Source organism: Amblyraja radiata, chromosome 9 (assembly GCF_010909765.2).
Source record: "Amblyraja radiata isolate CabotCenter1 chromosome 9, sAmbRad1.1.pri, whole genome shotgun sequence".
Classification (NCBI taxonomy): domain Eukaryota; kingdom Metazoa; phylum Chordata; class Chondrichthyes; order Rajiformes; family Rajidae; genus Amblyraja; species Amblyraja radiata.
Genome location: NC_045964.1, coordinates 56,083,699 through 56,106,880, shown reverse-complemented (window position 1 = coordinate 56,106,880; position 23,182 = coordinate 56,083,699). Strand labels below are relative to the sequence as shown.

The window sequence follows — 23,182 nt, the reverse complement described above, 5'->3', positions numbered from 1 at the left end:
ACACGGTTAAACAAATATGGTCTGATCATTCTCGGAAAGGAGACACAAGGAACCGCAGATGCTGGAATCGCGCGTCAAGCACCGAGTGCGGGAGAAACTTCAGACTGAAGGAGGGTCCATACCCGAAACATTGCCCATCGAGTACGGAGAACAGCACAACACAAGAACAGGCCCTTCATCTCACAATGTCCAGCACTGAGCATGCTGCCAAAACCATTTTTCCATGTGTCTATCCAAAAAGTCTCAAAGACCACTCTATCGTGTCTGCCTCCACCACCAACCATGGTAACGCATTCAAGGCACTCATTACCCTCTGTATTAAAAAAACTGCCCCATGTATTCCCTTTATACTTTGTCCCTCTCACCTTAAAGCTGTTTTATGTCATTAAACTGAAAAGAGTGCAGAGAAGATACACAATGATGCCTCCAAGACTCGAAGGCCTGAGCTACATGGAGAGGTTGAGCAGGCTAGGACTTTATTCCTTGGAGTGCAGGAGGCTGAGTGGTGATCTTATAAAGGTGCATAAAATTATAATGGGAATAGGTGAATGCAGGCTCTCTTACCCAGAATTGGAGAATCAAGAACCAGAGGACATAGGTTTCAGGTGAGAGTGGAAAGATTTAATGGGAACTCAAGGAGCACTATTTAACACAGAGGGTAGTGAGCCCACCTTGTCCATGCCAACCAAGCTGGCATTCTGGGCTAATCCCATTTGTCTACATTTGACCCATACCCTTCCAAAACCTCCCGATTCATATATCTGTCCTTCTATATTTTGGCAGCTCTTTCCAGATACGGACTACCCTCTGAGTGAAAAAGTTGCTCGAGGTCCCTCTTGAATCTCTCCCCTCTCGCCGTAAGAATATACCATTTAGTTTTAGAATCCTCTACCCTGGGATAACGGCTGTGAGCGTTCATTTTATCCGTGCCCCTCATAATTTTGTACACCTCAATGAGGTTACCCCCTCAGCCTCCCACACTCCAAAGAAAAAAAGTCCTAGCCTATCCAACCTCTTTCTACAAAGCAAGCTCTCAAAATCAGGTAAGTCCTGGTGAATCTGTTCTGCACACTTTCCAAGAGTGCTGCTGGCCAACTCAATAGATTGCTTCTAAAGTGCAGGAACTCTGAATTCAAACCTCCAACATCCCTCTCCTTTGCCTTCTGCCATCCTGGTGCTCACCCAATTCAGAATGATGCGAGCTGTTGATTAATTCTTCCCGTCAGTCTACAGGAGACTCAAACTGGAGACACGGACACCCCCCACACACCTTCTCCAGGGTGGAGAGGCTCGAAGTCCTTATCCCTGCCAAACTAAATCACACTCACTGCATATCATGGTGCAAAAATACTAAGACACCAACAAAAATATAACGCACATTTTTTGGGAGGACCTATCCAAAAGCCTTCTAAAGACCATTGAAGACCTTTTGGTCTGTGTATAGGACAGGTTTGGAGGGATATGGGCCAAACGCAGGCAGGTGGGACTAGTGTAGCTGGGGTATGTTGACCAGTGTGGGCGTTGGGCCGAATAGCCTCTTTCCACGCTATATGACTCCATGACCAATTTTAGGGTAGATATTTCATTATAATCGGGATTAATTGCGGGTTAAAGGGGGACACACACACACCACTTCCTTCACCAGCCCGCGCTTACCTCGCTTGCCCTGTCTAAAAAATTCACAGTGCTACGCCAAGGTGATACAGACACACACCGCAATGAACAGGAAGGTTGGTGCTGTAATTAAGACAGCTAAAGCGCAGTGTTCGGTAAGTCCTATAAAAGAGGGGGGAGAAGGAGTGGAGACAACTTTAAAGGAGCCAGAGATACACGGCTGTGAAGCTCGGCGGACATTTAACATCACCGGTCGGTTCCTTGGTTCTGAAAACTACTGCTTATCTCTTTTTTCCCAATGAGCCAATGAAATTCAACGGTCAGCATCGGCTACAACCTACAAGAACCTCCGACATCATGGCAACCCACTAGGACCTCCTGACGACCTACCTACGGCTCGAGAATTCTCCCTACTCTCCATGGCGGCTTCATTCTGGCCGCTGCTAGTTTTTCAATATGTTGAAAAATTCACGGCGCCCATAATGTGGCCGCGACTAGTTCCCAGAATGCGGGAACTCCTCACGACCATGAAGGCGACTTCCCGGCAACCACCCGCGAACATGCGGTGACCATGTGGCGACTGCATAGTCTCCTGCAGTCGCCTAAGTGGGACAGGCCCATTAGAATCAGGTTTAGTGCCGGACCTGAAATGGCATTTTTAACATTGTTTAATTTAATTTCCTTCATTAGGATTACTCCTCTATATTCCATGATTAAAGTCATTCCAGCTGGCTTCTTTAATAGGGAAAGTAGAGCTTAATATTTCTGGCCTATGTTTAAAGTCGCATTAGGCTTAGGGTTATGGAGGAGGGGGGGTGGGGGGGGTTGGGGTGTTAGTGTTGGGTTAGGTAATCGAGATCAGCCACTGCAGTGAATAATGCCAACTATTATGAAAGGACACAAATCATTTACGTGCTGAAGGAGTGTTTGATGAGCAATATCCCAGCCGTAATTGTCAATTTTAATGTGGTCTTCCTATTAACCAAAAGTGACGTACAATCATTGAAGAGCGTGAGAGAGAGCGGGAGAGGGAGGAGTTGAATCTAATTCCTGAATGAAGAGGAGCAAGTGTTAGGAAAGTTGTAAGCTACCCTGACACTTAGCCAAGTGAAGGTGGAAGACACCCACAATGGAATTTCCAAGATTACAGCACAGTTAAATAATGACAGAGAAAATGGGAAATTTGGGTAACATTTATTCTTGGTAGCAGTCTTGCAGATGTGATCTTGAAACTATTGCAAGAAGCCACATGACTGAAAGGGAAGGAAACCGCCTCGACTTATCCAGTGAATTAGAGACTAAGAGACACGCCACTCAACTTTCACCTCAACACGAGCCAACCTTCTTGTGAGGAACGTTTGCCTGCGAGTCAGAGAGGTAGACACAGGCGTGTGACTCAGAAAGGTAGACATAGGCGTGCGAGTCAGAAAGGTAGTCACAGGCGTGCGACTCAGAGAGTTAGACGCAGGCGTGCGACTCAGAGAGGTAGAGCACAGGGTAGACACAAGGAACAAGGAACACAAGACACAAAGATGTCGGTTTACAAAAATAAATAAACAAATTTAGGATTAGGCAGCATCTCTGGAAAATGTAGATAAGCGACATTTCAGCTAGGAACCATTTTTCACATAGAGTACAGAAACAGGTCTTTCTAAACGTCACCTCTCCACATTCTCAAAAGATACTGCCTGATCTACTGAGTTACTCCAGCACTGTGTCTCCTAACAGGTCCTTCTAACTCACTCCAAGGTGAGTCTCAGAGCCAGTTAGAACGGAAAGCCTCATGGGCCTGACTCACTTACGTGACTCTTTAGGTGACTGCCAGGGACTAGTTTTAATGGAATTCACCTACGACACCTGGCGACAATCTACGACAACACCTGCGACGGCAAAAATAGTCACCACTATCGCCCAAAAAATCGCCTAAGTGGGACAGGCCCATCAGCCCATGCCGACCAAGTGTCCCATCTACACTCGATCCAACCACCTGCCTTTGGATCCCACGAAACCAATCCTGTTCAATTACCTGCTCAAATTAATTTTAAAGGTTGTTATAGTACCTGCCTCAACTACCCTCTCTGGCAGCTCGTTCCACACACCCATCATATTCTCACTCTATCACATGCAGTTGTTACATTATTGTACTTCAATATTCTTTCACACCACTTGGACTTTGCACTACAATTTCACATCAAGCTGCTGTTTGCACCCATTGTATTTATCATTACTGTATGTACACTGATTATCGAGTTTCATGTCAACAAGGAATTCCATTGCATCCTGTTGTATGAGATAGTAAACTAATCTAATCCTTGTAGATACTCTAATGCATCAAATGAAAGGGCCACCACCAGTTTCACGAGGCACAGAGGGAAGAGAACAACTGACAACCTGATAGCCATCACAGTATAACAATCACTTTTAAAGAAGGGTCTCGATCCAAAACGTCACCTATCCATGTTCTCTAGAACTGCTGCCAGACCCGCTGAGTTACTCCAGCACTTTGTGTCCTTTTTTTGGTGTAAACCTGCAACTGCAGTTCTTTGCTATTATATAGATCAATTTTTAATATAAACTTGAAAAACTGCCTCATAGAGCACAGAAACCGGCCCTTTGGCCCATCGATTCATTGCTAACCATTGACGACCTGTTATGCTAATCTGACATTAATCCCATTTATTTTCCCCACCTTTCAATCAACTCTCCCACCTGCTGGGGACAATTCACATTGGAGATGTCTTGGGATGTGGCAGAACGTGGGAGAGATGGAGGAAATCCACAAAGTCACAGGAAGAACTTGCAAACTCCACTCAGACAGCAGCAGAGGATTAAACGTCGGTCTCTGGCACCAGTCCACCATGTCACTGTCTCATTTCATGAGGGACATTTCCTTCTCATTCTCACTGGTCTATTGGTACTGGTTTATTATAGTCATGTGTACCGAGATACAGTATAGTCACACTGGCAACTCTGAGTTATTTATCACAGCGTCTATTCCTGACAGACCCAGATTCTACATACGTTGATCGTGGAGCTCTGAAAACAGCCTTTAATTACTCAGCTCACATTTCCTTACACCTGCTGACAGTTTTCCCAGTTTCAATCTAATCCAGTCAATGGGTCCTGACACATAAGCAAACACCCGTCTAAATTTAGCCAGGATTGATTACGAGTAGTGAAGATGATCTTTTCACCAAACCAAAAAATGTCCAAGAATACAGCATTATGAAAAAGCAGTGCTGGAGTAACTCAGCAGGTCAGGCATCATCTCTGTAGAACATGGATAGATGACGTTTCGAGTTGGGACCCTTCTTCAGACTGATTGTAATGGAGGGGTGGGGGAGAAAACTGGGAGAGGGGTGGGGACCAGACAAAGCCTGGCGAGTGATAGGTGGATGCAGGTGAGGGGGGGTTGATGGGTGAACATAGGCTAGAGATGAAAAAGGAGCCACCAGCCTATGTCCATGTATCTGCCAATCAAGCCCCCACTCACCTGTATCCACCTATCGCTTGCCAAGCTTTGTCTCGCCCCCACCTCTCTCCCAGCTGTCTCATCCCCACACCACAGTCAGTATGATGAAGGATCCCCACTCAAAACACTGTCTATCCATAGCCTCCAGAGATGCTGCCTGACCCCGCGGAGTTTAGAGTCACAGCGTGGGAACAGGTCCTTCGGCCCACCAAGTCCGCACCAACCTGTTCGCGAGTTCTGTTATCCCATGTTTTGCATACTACACACTAGGGACAATTTAACCAAAGCCAATTAACATACAAACATGCACGTCTTTGGAGTGTGGGAGGAAGCCGGAGCAGCCAGACGTACTCCAAAGAGGAAATTGAGAGTATGTAGGATAGTGCTGGTGTACGGGGTGATCGCTGGTCAGCATGGGCCCGGCGGGCAGAAGGGTCTGTTTCCGCGCGGTATCTCTATAGAGTCCAAAAGGCTTTCATGCAACAAGGAACAGATGGTCCAGGGCCCAGCACATTGGTGTGATCATAAAGCCTCTAATTCTTTCAAAGGTCGAGGAGATTTGGTATGTCGACGAATATTCTCTTGAATTTAGTCATTCAGCACAGGAACAGACCCTTCAGCCCAACTTGTGCTTGCAAAACAATGTAACTGCATGTTTTCTTTTAGCCAACCAAACCACCATATGTCATCATATACCTTTATCGCACATCTATTCATCACAATCACTTCCTGCACTCACTTGTACTGCCAGCCCCCTCATTATTATTTCCCAACCATCCAAGCACGCGATTAAAACCAGTTAGAATATCCAATTTAACTCAAACAATACCGTACCCACAGCAAAACAGCCCGACAGGCCCACACAACGGCAAAAATCCCTCCCCCCCCCCATTATCACAAGTGCTTTAATATATAGATATCACCATTCATAGATCCTAACATTATTTTAGACTTTAGAGATACAGCGCGGAAACAGGCCCTTTGGCCCACCGAGTCCATGCCGACCAGCGATCACCACATACACTAACACAATCCTACACACTAGGGACGATTTACAATTTTTAAATGAAACTGCACATCTTTGGAGTGTGGGAAGAAATCAGAACACCTGGAGAAAAGTAAGTTTATTGGCCAAGTATTCACTTACAAGGAATTTGCCTTGGTGCTCCGCCCACAAGTAACAACATGACATACAGTGACAGTTACGAATGACTCAGAAAACACTAAACATTAATAATAATAAAACATTAATGATAAAACACCATTGATCAAGCATGCGAACCAACAAAATACCAGATCAAAGGGAGGCTACAGATTTTTGGCTGTTGAGTAAAGCAACTACTCGTACGGACAGCACCCGTTGTCAGGATCAAACCCCGGTCTCTGGCGCTGTAAGGCAGTAACTCTACCGGAAGCACTGTTAGGGTGAGTTGGGGAGTTAGTGTGGGGTAGAGTGGCAGAGAGTGGAGTGGAGTGAAAAGAGGTGGCGAGGAGAATAAAGGATAGTGGGTGAATAGATAGAGTGAGGGAGTGGGGAGTGAAGGAGAGAGTGATATAGAGCCAGGGCGTGAACGAGAGTGCGGGAGAACGTGCAAACTGGAGGTCAGGATCGAATCCGGGTCTGTGGCGCTGTAAGGCAGCAACTCTACCGCTGTGGCACCGTGCCGCCTCCGGACTTGAGGGTAATATGTCCAAGCCTTGCTGTTTCTGATGCTCTCAGACAAACTTGCATCAGAAAATGTCAGAAGCCCTGCAGCATTTCCAAACAGCAAGACAAGCTGCTACACAAGTATGGCAAATACTGTAGATGGTTGCAGCAAAGGTGGGGAGATGAAGCAAGATTCAACATTTAAAAGATTAGTGATTGCTCGACCAGGAAGGCCCTGATTAACCTCTCTCACCCAGGGCTCGAAATTAACGGTTGCCCGGTTGCCAATGGCCACCTAAATTCCCGTCGGGCAACCTAAAAGCTGTGTCATTTTGCCCGGCTTGGCAAGCAAAAAAAATATCGAATGCCGTTCGTGAATTCACAAGTTCAGGGTACAACTCGTACGTAAATTGCCGTGAGTGTACCAAACTAAAAGTGAATTCTGTAGCGCTCTCGCTCGGATCGCCAGCTCACATACACACACGCTTAGTGCGCTGAATAATCCAACCACATTTTTGTTTGGAAGTGGAAAGAAATAATAGAAATTGCATTCATTGCAACGTGTAAAAAGAGATGAGATACTGTATTATAATTTTGCTGCATGTCATTGGGGTATATATCATGTCTTGATTGGTGAATATGTTTAGTTGTGACATTATTTGAAGCAGAAATAATATGTGAATGCTTCATTGACCATAATTCAGACTGGTAACTATGCACTTCGTCCGAGCACATTATCGCACGCATCATGCAAGCCGTCTTAAATGACCACCTAAACTGTCATTTGGCAACCTAAAAAGCTGCCTAGGTTGCCCAGCTGGCAACAGAGAAAAAAAATTAAGTGAGAGCCCTGTCAGGACCCTTCTTCACATTGACTGTAGTAGGGGAGAGAATGCTGGAAAAGAGAAGTGGGAGAAAGCTGGAAAGGAGAGGTGGGAATGGGACAAAGCCTGGCAAATAATAGGTGGATATACAGTGGCTTGCAAAAGTATTCATACCCCTTGAACTTTTCCACATTTTGTCACGTTACAACCACAAACGTAAATGTATTTTATTGGGATTTTATGTGATAGACCAACACAAAGTGGCGCATAATTGTGAAGTGGAAGGAAAATGATACATGGTTTTCAAATTTTTTTACAAATAAAAAACTGAAAAGTGTGGCGTGCAAAAGTATTCAGCCCCCTTTACTCTGATACCCCTAAATAAAATCCAGTGCAACCAATTGCCTTCAGAAGTCACCTAATTAGTAAATAGAGTCCACTTGTGTGTAATCTAATCTCAGTATAAATACAGCTGTTCTGTGAAGGCCTCAGAGGTTTGTTAGAGAACATTAGTGAACAAACAGCATCATGAAGCCCAAGGAACACACCCAGACAGGTCAGGGATAAAGTTGTGGAGAAGTTTAAAGCAGGGTTAGGTTATAAAAAAATATCCCAAGCTTTGAACATCTCACGGAGCACTGTTCAATCCATCATCCGAAAATGGAAAGAGTATGGCACAACTGCAAACCTACCAAGACATGGCCGTCCACCTAAACTGACAGGCCGGGCAAGGAGAGCATTGATCAGAGAAGCAGCCAAGAGGCCCATGGTAACTCTGGAGGAGCTGCAGCGATCCACAGCTCAGGTGGGAGAATCTGTCCACAGGACAACTATTAGTCGTGCACTCCACAAATCGGGCCTTTATGGAAGAGTGGCAAGAAGAAAGCCATTGTTGAAAAAAAGCCATAAGAAGTCCCGTTTGCAGTTTGCCACAAGCCATGTGGGGGACACAGCAAACACGTGGAGGAAGGTGCTCTGGTCAGATGAGACCAAAATTGAAGTTTTTGGCCTAAATGCAAAACGCTATGTGTGGCGGATAACTAACACTGCACATCACCCTGAACACACCATCCCCACTGTGAAACATGGTGGTGGCAGCATCATGCTGTGGGGATGCTTTTCTTCAGCAGGGACAGGGAAGCTGGTCAGAGTTGATGGGAAGATGGATGGAGCCAAATACAGGGCAATCTTGGAAGAAAACCTGTTAAGAGTCTGCAAAAGACTTGAGACTGGGGCGGAGGTTCACCTTCCAGCAGGACAACGACCCTAAACATACAGCCAGAGCTACAATGGAATGGTTTAGATCAAAGCATAGTCATGTGTTAGAATGGCCCAGTCAAAGTCCAGACCTAAATCCAATTGAGAATCTCTGGCAAGACTTGAAAATTGCTGTTCACTGACGCTCTCCATCCAATCTGACTGAGCTTGAGCTATTTTGCAAAGAAGAATGGGCAAAAATTTCAGTCTCTAGATGTGCAAAGCTGGTAGAGACATACCCCAAAGACTTGCAGCTGTAAATGCAGCGAAAGGTGGTTCTACAAAGTATTGACTCAGGGGGGCTGAATACTTTTGCACGCCACACTTTTCAGTTGTTTATTTGTAAAAAAATTTGAAAACCATGTATCATTTTCCTTCCACTTCACAATTATGCACCACTTTGTGTTGGTCTATCACATAAAATCCCAATAAAATACATTGTGGTTGTAACGTGACAAAATGTGGAAAAGTTCAAGGGGTATGAAAACGTTTGCAAGCCACTGTAGATGGGGGAGAGGGGGGGATTGATTGTTAGGTGGATTGAGTAAGTGCCAAAAACAGACATGAAAAGAAGAAAGGGTATCAGATAAGGTTGTGTGGACAAAGGTTAGCGAATGAAAAGGAAAGGGGTGTTGATGCAAAGGGGTGTTGATGAGGAGTTTGTAGTACAACTGATTTGGTATTTTGGTATTTTGAGCACAACAGTACAACACAGGAAACATATACAATAGGTGTAGGAGGAGGCCATTTGGCCCTTCGAGCCAGCACCGCCATTCATTGTAATCATGGCTGATCATCCACAATCAGTAACCCGTGCCTGCCTTCTCCCCATATCCCTTGAATCCGCTACCCCCTAGAGCTCTATCTAACTCTCTCTTAAATTCATCCAGTGAATTGGCCTCCACTGCCTTCTGTGGCAGAGGATTCCACAAATTCACAACTCTCTGGGTGAAAAAGTTTTTTCTCGTCTCAGTTTTAAATGACCACCCCTTCATTCTTAGACTGTGGCCCCTGGTTCTGGACTCCCCCAACACTGGGAATTTTTTTCCTGCATCTAGCTTGTCCAATCCTTTTATAATTTTATATGTTTCTATAAGATTTCCCTCCAGGGCCAGGTTTACGTATAAACTTCACAAACTTAAGCTTAGGGCCTCGAGATCAAGAGGGGCCTCGGCAGGGCCGGATTTACCCACAGGCCTCATAGGCTGAAGCCTAGGTCCTCAAAATCTATGGGGCCTCCAGCCAAGGTGGTTTTTTCCCGGAATAAAAAAAATCCCGAGATAAAAAAAATTGGAGCGCTATCAGCGTTTCCATTTTGACGGAAATTACCCGAAATTCTGGTTTCAGCCCGCTGGAAGTTTTGGGGGGAAAAATTGCGACCATCTGCGCCTGCACAGTTGGGGGAAGCCGGTGACGCAGTAGCGACGCAAAATGACGCTGTCTCTCCGTGCGTGTGCAGTGGGCCCAGGCGGGTTCAGATCTCCATTTGCACTCCACACAATCACCTCGATGCCTCATGTCTACCAAAGATGCTACGTGTCTACTCCAGGTAAGTAGTGGAATATTGGGTTGCGGGAGTGCCCGTGTCACCGGGCCGGGGAGGGGGCTGCGGTGTCTGTGGCATGGAGTCAGAGCCTCGCTGCGTGGGAGGGAGAGAGAGGGGGAGGGAGGGAGGGAGAGAGAGAGAGAGAGAGATGGGGGATGTGAGAGGGGGAAAGGAGGGGGTTGAGACAGAGGGAAGAGAGAGAGGGAGGGGAGGGGAGGGGGAGAGAGAGAGAGAGAGAGAGAGAGAGGGGAAGGGGGGAGTGGGAGAGAGAGATGGGGATGGAGAGAGAGGGGGAAGGAAGAGGGGGGAGAGGGAAAGGGGATTTATCTTTAGTGAGATTGCAAAATTAAGGTAGGTTTTAGAGCAATGATATTTTCTCCTCCATATGAATAATATCAAACAATTGGAACTGCTTTCTTTTCCTTGATAACAATACAGAAAAATATGTATTCCATAGTTTTCGACTTTCATTTTGCATCATATTTTTAATGTGCATACACTAACACAGTCGAACAGTAACAGGCAATCAAATCAACACACAAAACATTTTCTAAAAAAAGGTTTTATTTACTGCAAAAACGTACAGTATTCTATTTGCAATGTTTGCATGCTCCTTTATAACATTTTACATAACATTTTACAGTACAACTTGATTATTAAAACAAGGACAGCTGCAATTCTTGATTTAAAAAAATGTATACAACAATGACCCCAATCATCCCATTCCAACCACTCATTACACTTGACTCAACCAAAATTATTTCTTAAATATTGGTCATAAATATGGTGCAAAAATGCTCCAAAATAAGGCTCAGAATGCACCAGAGAGCATCTAAAACCCCAGAGCTTCCAGGGCCCGCTTACGGGCCCTGGACCCCGGCCACAAGGGTCTTTGAGCTTTGCGCTTATTATAAGAGCAGTGTGCACTTATTTCACATAAAATATTTGTAATCCTGCCATGCCACCCCCCTTTTTGAAAAGCTTCATACAGGCCTGGTGTATAATATTTTTGACACTGTCATAGGCCTTTCTTACATATGCTGTCAAAACGCACTGTAGTCTCTAAACAACACTTCAGTAATTTTCCTTGCCCTCCATTTCAGAATAATAGTGTTTTAAGCCGATAACTCGACACTAGCACTGGCAATAAATAAAAAGCGCAGCTATCCAGCCCTTATCTGATTGGCCACGCTCGGCTGCACATCGGTGTCAATCTGGTGGAATCTTCCATCTTCCTCTCGTCGTGGGGGTGGGGGATTGGGAGGGGCCTCACAAGTGGAATAGCCTAGGGCCACTCTTCATCTAAATCCGGCCCTGTTCTCCTCTCATCCTTCTAAATTCCAGTGAATACAAGCCCAGTCTTTCCAATCTTTCCTGATATGACAGTCCCACCATACCGGGGATTAACTTCGTGAACCTACGCTGCACTGACTCAATAGCAAGGATGTCCTTCCTCAAATTATTAGACCAAAACTGCACACAATACTCCAGATGTGGTCTCACCAGGGCCCTGTACATCTGTAGAAGGACCTCTTTACTCCTATACTTAAATCCTCTCGTTATGAAGGCCAACATGCCATTAGCTTTCTTCACTGCCTGTTGTACCTGCATGTTTACTTTAGGAAAAGGCCCTTCAGCCCACAAAGTCCGACCCGAACATGATGCCAAATTAAACTAATCTCCTCAGCCTGCATGCGATCCATGTCCGTCCATATCTATATGTCTATCTAAAAGTCACCTTTGGTATGGCAGTATTCTACTGGATGTTTGTCAGGAACTAATTTCACTGAGCACTTCACATGTGTGACAATAAAGACACCATTATTGATCGTATTGACACCATGATTGTATCTGCCTCCACCACCACCCCTGGCAACTTGTTCCAGGCTCTCAACCATGCTGTGTGGAAAGACAAACTTGCGCCACACGTCTCCTTTAAACTTTGCTCCTCTCATAGAAACATAGAAACATAGAAAATAGGTGCAGGAGTAGGCCATTCGGCCCTTCGAGCCTGCACCGCCATTCAATATGATCATGGCTGATCATCCCCAATCAGTATCCTGTACCTGCCTTCTCTCCATACCCCCTGATCCCTTTAGCCACAAGGGCCACATCTAACTCCCTCTTAAATATAGCCAATGAACTGGCCTCAACTACCTTCTGTGGCAGAGAATTCCACAGATTCACCACTCTCTGTGTGAAAAATGTTTTCCTCATCTCGGTCCTAAAAGATTTCCCCCTTATTCTTAAACTGTGACCCATTGTTCTGGATTTCCCCAACATCGGGAACAATCTTCCTGCATCGAGCCTGTCCAACCCCTTAAATTCTAGCGAGTACAAGCCGAGTCTATCCAGTCTTTCTTCATATGAAAGTCCTGACATCCCAGGAATCAGTCTGGTGAACTTTCTCTGTACTGCCTCTATGGCAAGTGTACTCCCTCTAAGGCTGTGACCTCTAGTCTTTTCATTGGTCACCGGTTGGTTTGGATGTTGTGCCAAAGGGCCCGTTTCCGTTCTGTATAGTTCGATTACACTATTCCACATTAGACTTCGGTATCAAGCCCTTCAGCCCTCCGACTCCGCCCCGACCAGCGATCACCCCATACACTAGCACTATCCTACACACACTAAGCACAATAGACAATAGACAATAGGTGCAGGAGTAGGCCATTCGGCCCTTCGAGCCAGCACCGCCATTCAATGTGATCATGGCTGATCATCCCCAATCAGTACCCCGTTCCTGCCTTCTCCCCATATCCCGACTCCGCTATTTTTAAGAGCCCTATCTAGCTCTCTCTTGAAAGCATCCAGAGAACCTGCCTCCACCGCCCTCTGAGGCAGATAATTCTACAGACAGATATATTTGTGTCAAATCAATTCCATCCCCTGACAATTTACAATTTTACAGAAGCCAACGAACTTGGATGTTGTGCCAAAACTTGTATGTTTTTGGAGTGTGGGAGGAAACTGGAGCAACCGGAGAAAACCCACGGGGTGACAGCTAGTACGTATATACTCTGTGCAGACAACACCCGTAGTCAGGATCGAACCCTGGTCTCTAGAGCTGCAATGCTCTGCCACTATCCCCACGACACTGTGCCGCCCAATCGAGTAAAGGATTGGTAGACGTAGAACAACCTATCATGCCCACTGAAACTGACAAGGGTGATGTTACTGAGGCAGCACACAGCCCAAGCAATTATATTAAGCAACACATCCCACCAAGAACCAGAAATTGGGATGTTTTCATTCAACGAACTGAAATGCAAAGGCTTCCACTGACTGATCACAAAGTACTACTTCTCCAGTTGGAGGTTGGTCATCCTATTGATTATTTAACAGGTTGGTGCATTAACTAATCCAGCCTCCTGGGACAAGAAACATAACCAGGCTTGCGATGTAGTCAGATGCCAGCAGAGTGGAGCCTCTTAGACACATAAGTTCACGTTAGTCTCCATTTGAGGTCTCAGGGGCCACGATCAAACCACAAGACCAGACTGCACGTCTTCCTGTCTCTGAAAAAAGGATAGCGAGCTGATTTCATGCTGTAGACACGAGGGGGAAGGCAACAAAGCGACAACACACCTCACTTGTGGTGATACCCTGAAGAGACCAAGGACACACTGACTTGTCCCACCCCAGATCATTCCTTCTTCTCCCCGCTCCCGTCTGGCAGAAGGCACAGAAGCTTGATAGCGCGCACCACCAGACTCAGGAACAGCTTCTTCCCCTCTGTTATCAGGCTTCTAGACGGCCCTTCCATAAGCTAGGGTACTGTCCGATTCACCTCTATCCCATTGTGGACATTGGACTTTGTCTGTGGAACTGATGCGCTACAATGCTGAGAACTATATTCTGCACTCTGTATCTTCCCCTTTGCTCTACCTATTGTACTTGAGCTTGATGATTGTACTTATGCCAGGAGACTTCAGTCCAACTCATCCATGCTGACCAAGATACCACATCAAAACTACTCCTATTTGCCTGCATATGACCCAAAGCCCTCTAAACCTTTCCTGTCCAAGTGTCCTTTAAATGTTATTATTGTACCTCCCTCAACTATCTCCTCTGGCAGCTCGTTCCATTCGCCCACAACCTACAAGTGGAAAGGTTGCCCCTAAGGTTCCAATTAACATTCCCCTCCCACCTTTAACGGCATTTCGTTTGGACCTCAAGGGGTCCAAATGACAATAAATTGAATTGAATTGTAATTGAATTGTAATTGTACCTCAAATCCATGCCCTCTGGTTCTTAACAGCATAGCATTGTCTGATTTGATGAGATAGTATGCAAAACAAACCTTTTCCCTGTATCTCGGTACACGTAACAATAATAAACCTAGACTTACATCCAATGAACAATGCGATAGACTGAACGATGAGGGGGAAGAAACTCAATTGATGGTTTAAAAAGAATAGACATCTGTGAGCCCTCAACCAAGGCTTAAATAGTTACCGTGACCCTGGACAATATTCCAGCCTCCAGTATCATAGGCAGTGAGGGAACTGATAGCCAATAAAACTACCGCTCCTCCTGCGGCAGAGACTCGGGTTCAAACCTGACTGTGAGCGCTGTCTGTACGGAGTTTGTACGTTCTCCCCGTGACCGCGTGGGTTTTCTCCAGGGTGCTCCGGTTTCCTCCCACACTCCAAAGACATAGAGTTTTGTAGGTTAATTGACTTGATAAAATTGTAAATTGTCCCTAGTGTGTAGGATACTGCTCATGCACAGGGTGATCGCTTGTCGGCGAGGACTTGGTGACCTGAAGGGCTCCCTCAACAAATCCCTCACAAATACTAAGCACAAATCCCCGAAGGAACTTTGAATAATTGCCTCTCTCAGAACAAGGTCTCAAGCCAGACTGTCGTGTCTGGCCATCTCACTGAAGCTCTCCATTAAACTCTTCAGGTTCTAGGGTTCCACTTTCATCCTTCTCTCATGAAGGCCAGCTCTAGTATCAAATAACATCACGGATCTCTAGTGAGTCTCCATTGAACTAGCAATGTTTTTACGCAGCAAGGTTCACATGCTTACATGTCACGGAAGCAGGTGTTGTACAAGACATCGGTGAGGCCACATTTGGAGTACTGTATTCAGTTTTGCTAAGGGAAGAATGTCATTAAGCTGGAAAGATTTACAAGGATGCTGCCAGGACTGAGCTATAGGGGGAGGTTGGGCAAGCTGGGACTTTATTCCTTGGTGCGCAGAAGGATGAGGGGTGAATTTATAGAGGTGTATAAGATCATGAGGAGTACAGATAGGGTGAATGCACAGTCTTTTACCTGGGGTAAAGGAATCAAGGATGAGAGGACATAGGTTTAAATTGAAAGGGAAAAGATTTAATAGGAACCTGAGGGGCATTTTTTTTTTTACACAGGTGGTATAGGGAACAAGCTGCCAGAGGAGGTAGATACTATAACAATATTTAAATGGCTATATTACAGGTACATGGATAGGAAAGGGTAGAGGGATACGAGCCAAGCACAGGAAGGTGGGACTAGCTTAGATGGGGCATCACTGACAGTATGAACATTGGCCTGAATTACCTGTTTTCATGCTGTCTGACTATAAATTGGGTGGGGGGGGAAGTGATTTGGTCCTGGTCATCCAAGTTAGGCAACGTTACTTGGATTCTCAAGGAATCTCGCACTAGCCTCAGCGATCATTCAACTCAACCCAAATTGTTGAGTTTGTGCTTGGGGAATTGGGTCAATTCAGGGGAACGGGTGGGGATCACTTGGACAGCTTAAAGAAATAGAAACATAGAAAATAGATGCAGGAGGAGGCCATTTGGCCCTTCGAGCCAGCACCGCCATTCATTGTGATCATGGCTGATCGTCCCCAATCAATAACCCGTGCCTGCCTTCTCCCCATAACCCTTGATTACACTAGCCTCTAGATCTCTATCTAACTCTCTCTTAAATCCCTCCAGTGATTTGGCCTCCACTGCCCTCTGTGGCAGGGAAATCACAGACGCAATGGACTAAAGGGCTTTGTATTATTCTAAAGTCAAAACACACCACCAGCACTTCCTTCATGCAACACACTGGGTCAAAGGGCAGAGGAAACGAGTTCCAAGCAAGGGGACATGGATTTAGAATTGGTGCCAAGTCCATCAGAAACTATGTCAGGAATCACTGTTTTAAAGCAAAACTCTCCACTCTTTACACCATGATGCAAAATGTTCCTACTGATGGTTAGATTATTCAGTAACTCACTGGGGCAATAAAAATCTCCCAGAATCATCCTTTGATTTCCAATTACTTTATGAATGAATGAATTTAGAGGTGCAACATAGAAACAGGCCCTTCGGCCAACTGAGTCCGCGCCAACCAGCGATCACCCCACACACCAGCACTATCCTACATGTTAAGGACAATTTAAAATTTACCAAAACCTACAACCCTGCACGTCTTTGGAATTTTTGAGGAAATCGGAGAACCCGGAGAAAGCCCACACGGTCACAGGGAGAATGTGCAAACTCCACACAGACAGCACCCGTAGTCGGGATCGAACCCGTGTCTCCGGCACTATAAGGCAGTAACTGTACCACTGCACCACCGTGCTGCCCAATTACAAAAAGCTAATTTTCAGGAAAGAAGTCGGTTGGAAGTTTTGATTATTGAATGAACACAAGGCAATGCGAACAGTGAAGGCAGCACAGGTCAACAGTTGGAACAGGAAAAGGAACTCACCGGCAGACATCTAATCACTGTCCTCCTAGCAAAGTTGGCGAAATGCCAGAGCGATCTCCAGAGCTGCCAAACTCCAGAAATCCCCACCTTAACCCCGCTTCTTAAAAGCAACAGCTGACCAACCTGTGCCTCCACATTTTCTCACAGCCTCCTCTGAAATGTAGGGACAGAGGCAGTGAGAGGAGAGGAGAGGAGAGAGAGACGTCGGTTCGCGGGCCAAGTCAGTCGAGGCTGACGCAGGAGGAGGCCCTACAACAGCCTGGGGCTTACCTGGATCGATAGCCGCTCCAGTATATTGAGCGTATGGACAGGTTTTCGTAAATACAATAAACATGGTGACTGGTGCATACATGAGCTATGCAAAAATAATTTAATTGTGCAGTGCATACGTGACAATAAAGAACCATTGAATAGAGAGGGAAGTGGCGAGACAAAATATAACAGGAATTGCAGCTTCGACTGTTTATTGCAATTTATCAACTACAACTAGAGGATGGGAAAACGTCCAGTCTTACTGTCTCCGACTACATTCTATCTCTGTCCCGCCCACTCCCCTGACATCAGTCTGAAGAAGGGTCTCGACCCGAAACGTCACCCATTCCTTCTCTCCAGAGATACTGTCCCGCTGAGTTACTCCAGCATTTTGTGTCTACCTTCGATGGGAAAATGATGATCAGCATCTCTGCCATTTCCTCTCTGGATTCCCCTTGACAACCTGTTATGAATCCAATTTTCATTTAAATAAATGATAGGTCAGCAAGCAATGTAGAGGGACAGGGGTTTCTTGAAGTCACAATTATAGAATCCAAGGAGACACAAGGAACAGCAGGCACTGGAATCTTGAGTAAAACACAAAGGTGCTGGAGGAACTCAGCAGGTCGGGCAGCATCAGTGGAGGGACTGGAGAGGCAACGTTTCGGGTCGAGACATCCCAAAACATCTCCTGTCCATATTATCCATAGATGCTGCCTAACTCACAGGTACCTCAGTGCTGTTTTATTCTGTAGAATCCAAGGTAGTAGGAATGACCAGCAATGGGTTATGGTGTATACAGAATTTTTAAGCAAATTTCAGTTTGAACGGTGCAGTGAGAACCGCTGCTAAAATACTGAGACAGTCCCAGCTCCTGCCCAGAACGAGGTCATTTTATCTGCTTCTATCGCTTATTTTGGCATGTGGAATTAAATGCGGACTCCCTCCAAATGAAAAAGTCACCCCCAAGTTCCCTCTCAAATATCCCTCCTTTCACTTTAAGCCAATGGTCTGTAGAGTTTTGTGTATCCTCCACCCTGGGAGATAGTGTGAGCGATCACCTTATCCATGCCTCCCATGATCTTGTACACCTCAATAGTGTCACCCTTCAGTCTCTTCCAAAAATAGTCTATCCAACCTCTCCCTATAATTCAAGCCCGCAAACATCCTGGTAAATCTCTTCTATGCCCTTTTCAACTTAATGATGTCCTTCCTACAGCTGGGCAACTAGAAATGCACACAGTGCTCCAAGTGTGGTCTCACCAACGACTTGTATAGCTGCATCATGATGTCCCAATTTTTATACTCAATAAAATGTGTAGGAAAGAACTGCAGAAGCTGGTTTAAACCGAAGATAGACACAAAGAGCTGGAGTAACTCAGCAGGTCAGGCAGCATCTCTGGGAAAACGGATAGGTGATGTTTCAGGTAGAGACCCTTCTTCAGACCGAGAGTCAGGGGAATGTGAAATAAGAGATATAGACAATGATATAGAGAGATATAGAACAAATGAATGAAAGATATGCAGAAAAGTCACGATGAGAAAGGAAATAGGGCATTGTTAGCTGTGAGATAGGTGAAATGAGTTACAGACAATGAAACTCAACAAGACGACTTTAAAACTAGTACAACGACAGGGTCGGGAAGGTACGGAGAGAGAGAGGGGATGCAAGGGTTACTTGAAGTTATAGAGAAATCAATATTCATACCACTGGGTTGTAAACAGCACAAGTGAAATATGAGGTGGCGTTTCTCCAACTTGCATTTGGCCTCACTCTGACAATCTATACTTCACATCTCCTTCTCCACCGGAAATCGGATGGTTTTCATAACCACCTGATAATCTATCATTAATAGCGGCGACGGAACTTTCATTACAGGTTCATCTAACTACTGTGGGAGGATCTGCACTCATCTTCAGATTATCTATCCATACCCCTGAATTATTAATCCAGCAGCAAAACCATTATGCTCACAACATTGGAGTAAACACGAGCATGAATGAAGGACGAGCCAATAAACCAAAATGTCACGGTATACGGGTAATTTTCAGGTTGACGAGCTGAAATCAATAGGCTGCTACCCCAATAAATGTAGCAGCCTCCATTACCTGCAATCTAGAGATAAGGGAACTGCATAATGTTGCCAAACTCACGATTATTGACAATATAGACGTTTGAAAGTGCGCACCACCAGACTCAGGAACAGCTTCTTTCCTCTCTGAACGGTAATTCCATAAGCTAGGGTACTGTCCGATTCACCTCTACCCCATTGCGGACATTGGACTTTGTCTGTGGAACTGATGCGCTACAATGCTGAGAACTATATTCTGCAATCTGTATCTTCCCCTTTGCTCTACCAATTTTACTTGAGTTTAACGATTGTATTTATGTATAGTATTATCTGACCTGTTTGGATTGAATGCAAAACTGTTTTTCACCGTACCTCAGTACACAAGACAACAATAATGAACCTAAATTTAATGTAGAGGATACAGAGTCTGCAAAGGGATAATAGATTAGGCCAATGGGCTCAAATTTGGCACATTACCCTTAAATAAACATAGAACAGTACAGGAACATGTCCTTCGACATGCAATGTCTGTGCCAAATATGATGCCAAGACCACACTTATCTGTTTGCATGCGATCCATATCCCTCCATATCCATGTGCCCATCCAAAGGTCTATTAAATGCCAGCATCGTATCTGCCTCCACCACTACCCCCGGCATCACGCTCCAGGCACTCAGCCTCAAAGCCTCTCATTTCCCCACATCATTCTGTCCACATTTGCCGGGAGAATGAAGTGGGATAGGGGGCGCCGTCCTGTGTGGTACGTCTGCCTAGCCTGCAGCCGTCTGTTTTTCATCTTTTTTCTTATTTTAGGTTAGTTGAGTGTTTTGTTTTTAGGAGTTCTAACCTTTCTTATGTGGGGGGTGGGGGGAAGGGGGAAACTACCTTTCAGGGTCCATACCTGGTCGGAGATGCAGCTTTTCTCCGGGATGCACTCTCGACCCGTCCTCGCGGCCTACCAGCGGGCCTGGAGCGGCGTTTCCTGAGGGGACCGCCCAGAGCCTCGGCTTCGCCGGCGGCACAGCGCTGGAGCGCTATCGCGGAGCTGAGCGGGCGATGCCTTGCCCGGGTCGCCGCGCTGGAGCTCCGGTGAGCTGAAGACCGGCGAGAAAAACATCGCGGAGCTGTGGGATTGTGGAGCGGCCGGCTGCGGCGCTGAACTTTTCACCCAGAGTCTGGGTTCTCGCGACGAGATCGCTAGTGGAGCTCCATCCGGCGCGGCCTTGTTGGTTTCGGATGCCGCGGTCTCGAGTAAGGAGGCGGTCGTTCCAGGTGTCCCATGCCACTGAGAGGATTTTCCCGACGCCGGAGCACCATCACCCGGCGAGAATGGCCTGGAATATCGAGCCTCCGTAGCGGCGACTGCGGAGGCCTCAATAGGCCCGACTATGGGTGGACATGGGGATGGGACTGGACTTAGTGCCTTCCCTCATAATGGAAACCATTGTGGGGGGATGTTTTTTATGTTAAAGTTCTTTATTATTGTCATGTTTGTATTATTTTTTATGTGCTGCATTGGCAACAAGAATTTCACTACACCAAGGTGTATGTGACTAATAAAGAAACCTTTGAACCTTTGAAACGGGGAATATCACTGAGATTGCAAGGGAGAGAGGGAGCGCACTGCCATACAGAGGGATCTGGGTGTCCTCCCACACAGCATGCTACAACAGTACAGCAAATAATTAGGCTGGGGAATGGAATGTTGGCCTTTATTGTCAAAGATATGTCGTATAAAGGTAGGAAAGTCTTGCTACAACTGTGCAGGGTGTTGCGAGATCAGACCTGAAGTGTCTACTTAAGGAGGGATGTACACGTATTAAAAGACAGTTTGCACAATGTTCATTCACAGACTCGCAGAGCTATACATCACGGAAACAGGCCGTTCGGCCCACCTTGCCCATGCTCACCAAGGATGCATTCTGAACTAGTCCCAATTTGCCTGCATTTGGCACTTCTGCCACTGTGCCGCCCTTCAATTGATGCTGAGAAGGCACATATACTGGAGATCAGAAGGGAATTACAGATTCTGGTTTACAAAAAAAAGACACAAAGTGCTGGAATAACTCCGCGGCTCAGGCAGCATCGCTGGAGAACATGGTGAAGAAGGGTCCCAAAACTACGTCAATCTGTGTTCTTCAGAGATGCTGCCTGGCCCGCTGAGTTACTCCAGTATTTTGTCTTTTTTTTTTTTTTAAACACTTGCGGGTCTCTCCACATTTGGGGACGGCTTCAGAAAAAGGAGTCGCCCATTTAAGACAGGAGAAGAGTAAATCTTTCTCAGCGGGTTGTTCCCACACACGGGGAGCTCTGCGAGCTGAACCACTGAAGATAGACACAAAATAACTCAGCGAGTCAGGCAAGAGTCAAGAGCGTTTTATTGTCATGTCCCAGATAGAACAATGAAATTCTTACGTGCTGCAGCACAACAGAATATGTAAACATAGTACACTGTAAACAATATCATATTCGAGAAAAAAAAAGTTCAGTGTGCATATATACACATACCCACAAGTACACACACACACACACACACACACACACACACACACACACACACATATATATATATATATATATATACATATACATATATATATATATATACATATACATATATATATATATATATACATATATATATATATATACATATACATATACATGTATAGACATATACACATACACACATACGTACACAGAAAAAACAAACAATAGTAGTGCAATAATAATAATAAGTCTATTGAAGTTCAGAGCTTATTTGAGGTTGTAGTGTTTAATAGCCTGATGGCTGTAGGGAAGAAGCTGTTCCTGAGTCTAGACGTTACAGTTTCAGGCTCCTGTACCTTCTTCCCGATGGCAGGGGTGAAATGAGTGTGTGGCCAGGATGGTGTGCATCTCTGGAGAAAAAGAATAGATGACGTTTTGAGTCTAGACCCCTCTTCAGACTGAGAGTCAGGGGAGAGGGAAACTGGAGGTATCAAAAGGTTCAGAACAAATTTGATACTCACATCTTTGTTCTTTGGCAGAATTTGAGGGTTTATGGTTAACGGGCAAAAATGTCAAGCCAAGGACAAGATCAGAACAGGTTTGAGTGTCCACATGCGTAGTCTTGCTCCCTTTCAGTCACATTCCCATTATATGCATTGATAAAAGTTTGTGAAAGAAGGAGAGATTCACATGGTGTATAAACATGTATTTAGGCTAATCTAAACAGCTTGTTTCTGCGCCGTAAATACCATAAGATTGTGTAACATGACCTAAAACAGATTCCTTTGCAACGACAGGGAGGAAAAATAATAGCAGATAATGGCAGGAAGGAGAAGCAAAGACTTCTCAGGACAGAGCTGGCACACGGCACGAATCACGACACACTCCTTTTAGACGGCAGCACAGTGGCGCAGCAGTAGAATTGCTGCTTTATGTGAGGAACATGGAGGGGATGGAGGCAGGGCACCCGAGGGAGATAGAGGCAAATAGACACAAAATGCTGGAATAACAGCGGGACCCAGCAGCATCTTTGGAGAGAAGGTGGCGTTTCTGGTCGAGACCCTTCTTCAAACAGGCAGGGCAGCCAAGAGGTGAGGGGAGGGAGAGAGAGAGAGAGAGAGAGAGAGAGAGAGAGAGAGAGGGGAGGCTTTAAAAATGAGTGGTGTCATTAGGAAGAAGTCGACTTGAGCGAAACACATACACCAGAATCAATCCAAAATGATCAATGTGTGAGGAAGAAAATCCCTTGTCGCTGTCGCCACTCCTCTGGAAGAAGGCTCCATGAGACGAGCTGTTTTCGTGCCTTTCAATT

The 23,182-nt window shown here is 45.6% G+C and overlaps 1 protein-coding gene and 1 long non-coding RNA gene across 3 annotated transcripts in view; both read right to left on the bottom strand.

The window, feature by feature from the left end:
* jag2 (jagged canonical Notch ligand 2) overlaps positions 1–23,182 on the bottom strand; it is a 186,863-nt gene that overhangs the window by 110,993 nt on the left and 52,688 nt on the right. The window lies entirely within an intron of this gene.
* On the bottom strand, positions 298–16,778 carry LOC116977159. Its single transcript, XR_004413134.1, has 3 exons — positions 16,766–16,778; positions 2,971–2,976; positions 298–327 (listed from the first exon to the last, which is right to left on the bottom strand). It is a non-coding gene; the product is annotated as an uncharacterized LOC116977159 (long non-coding RNA).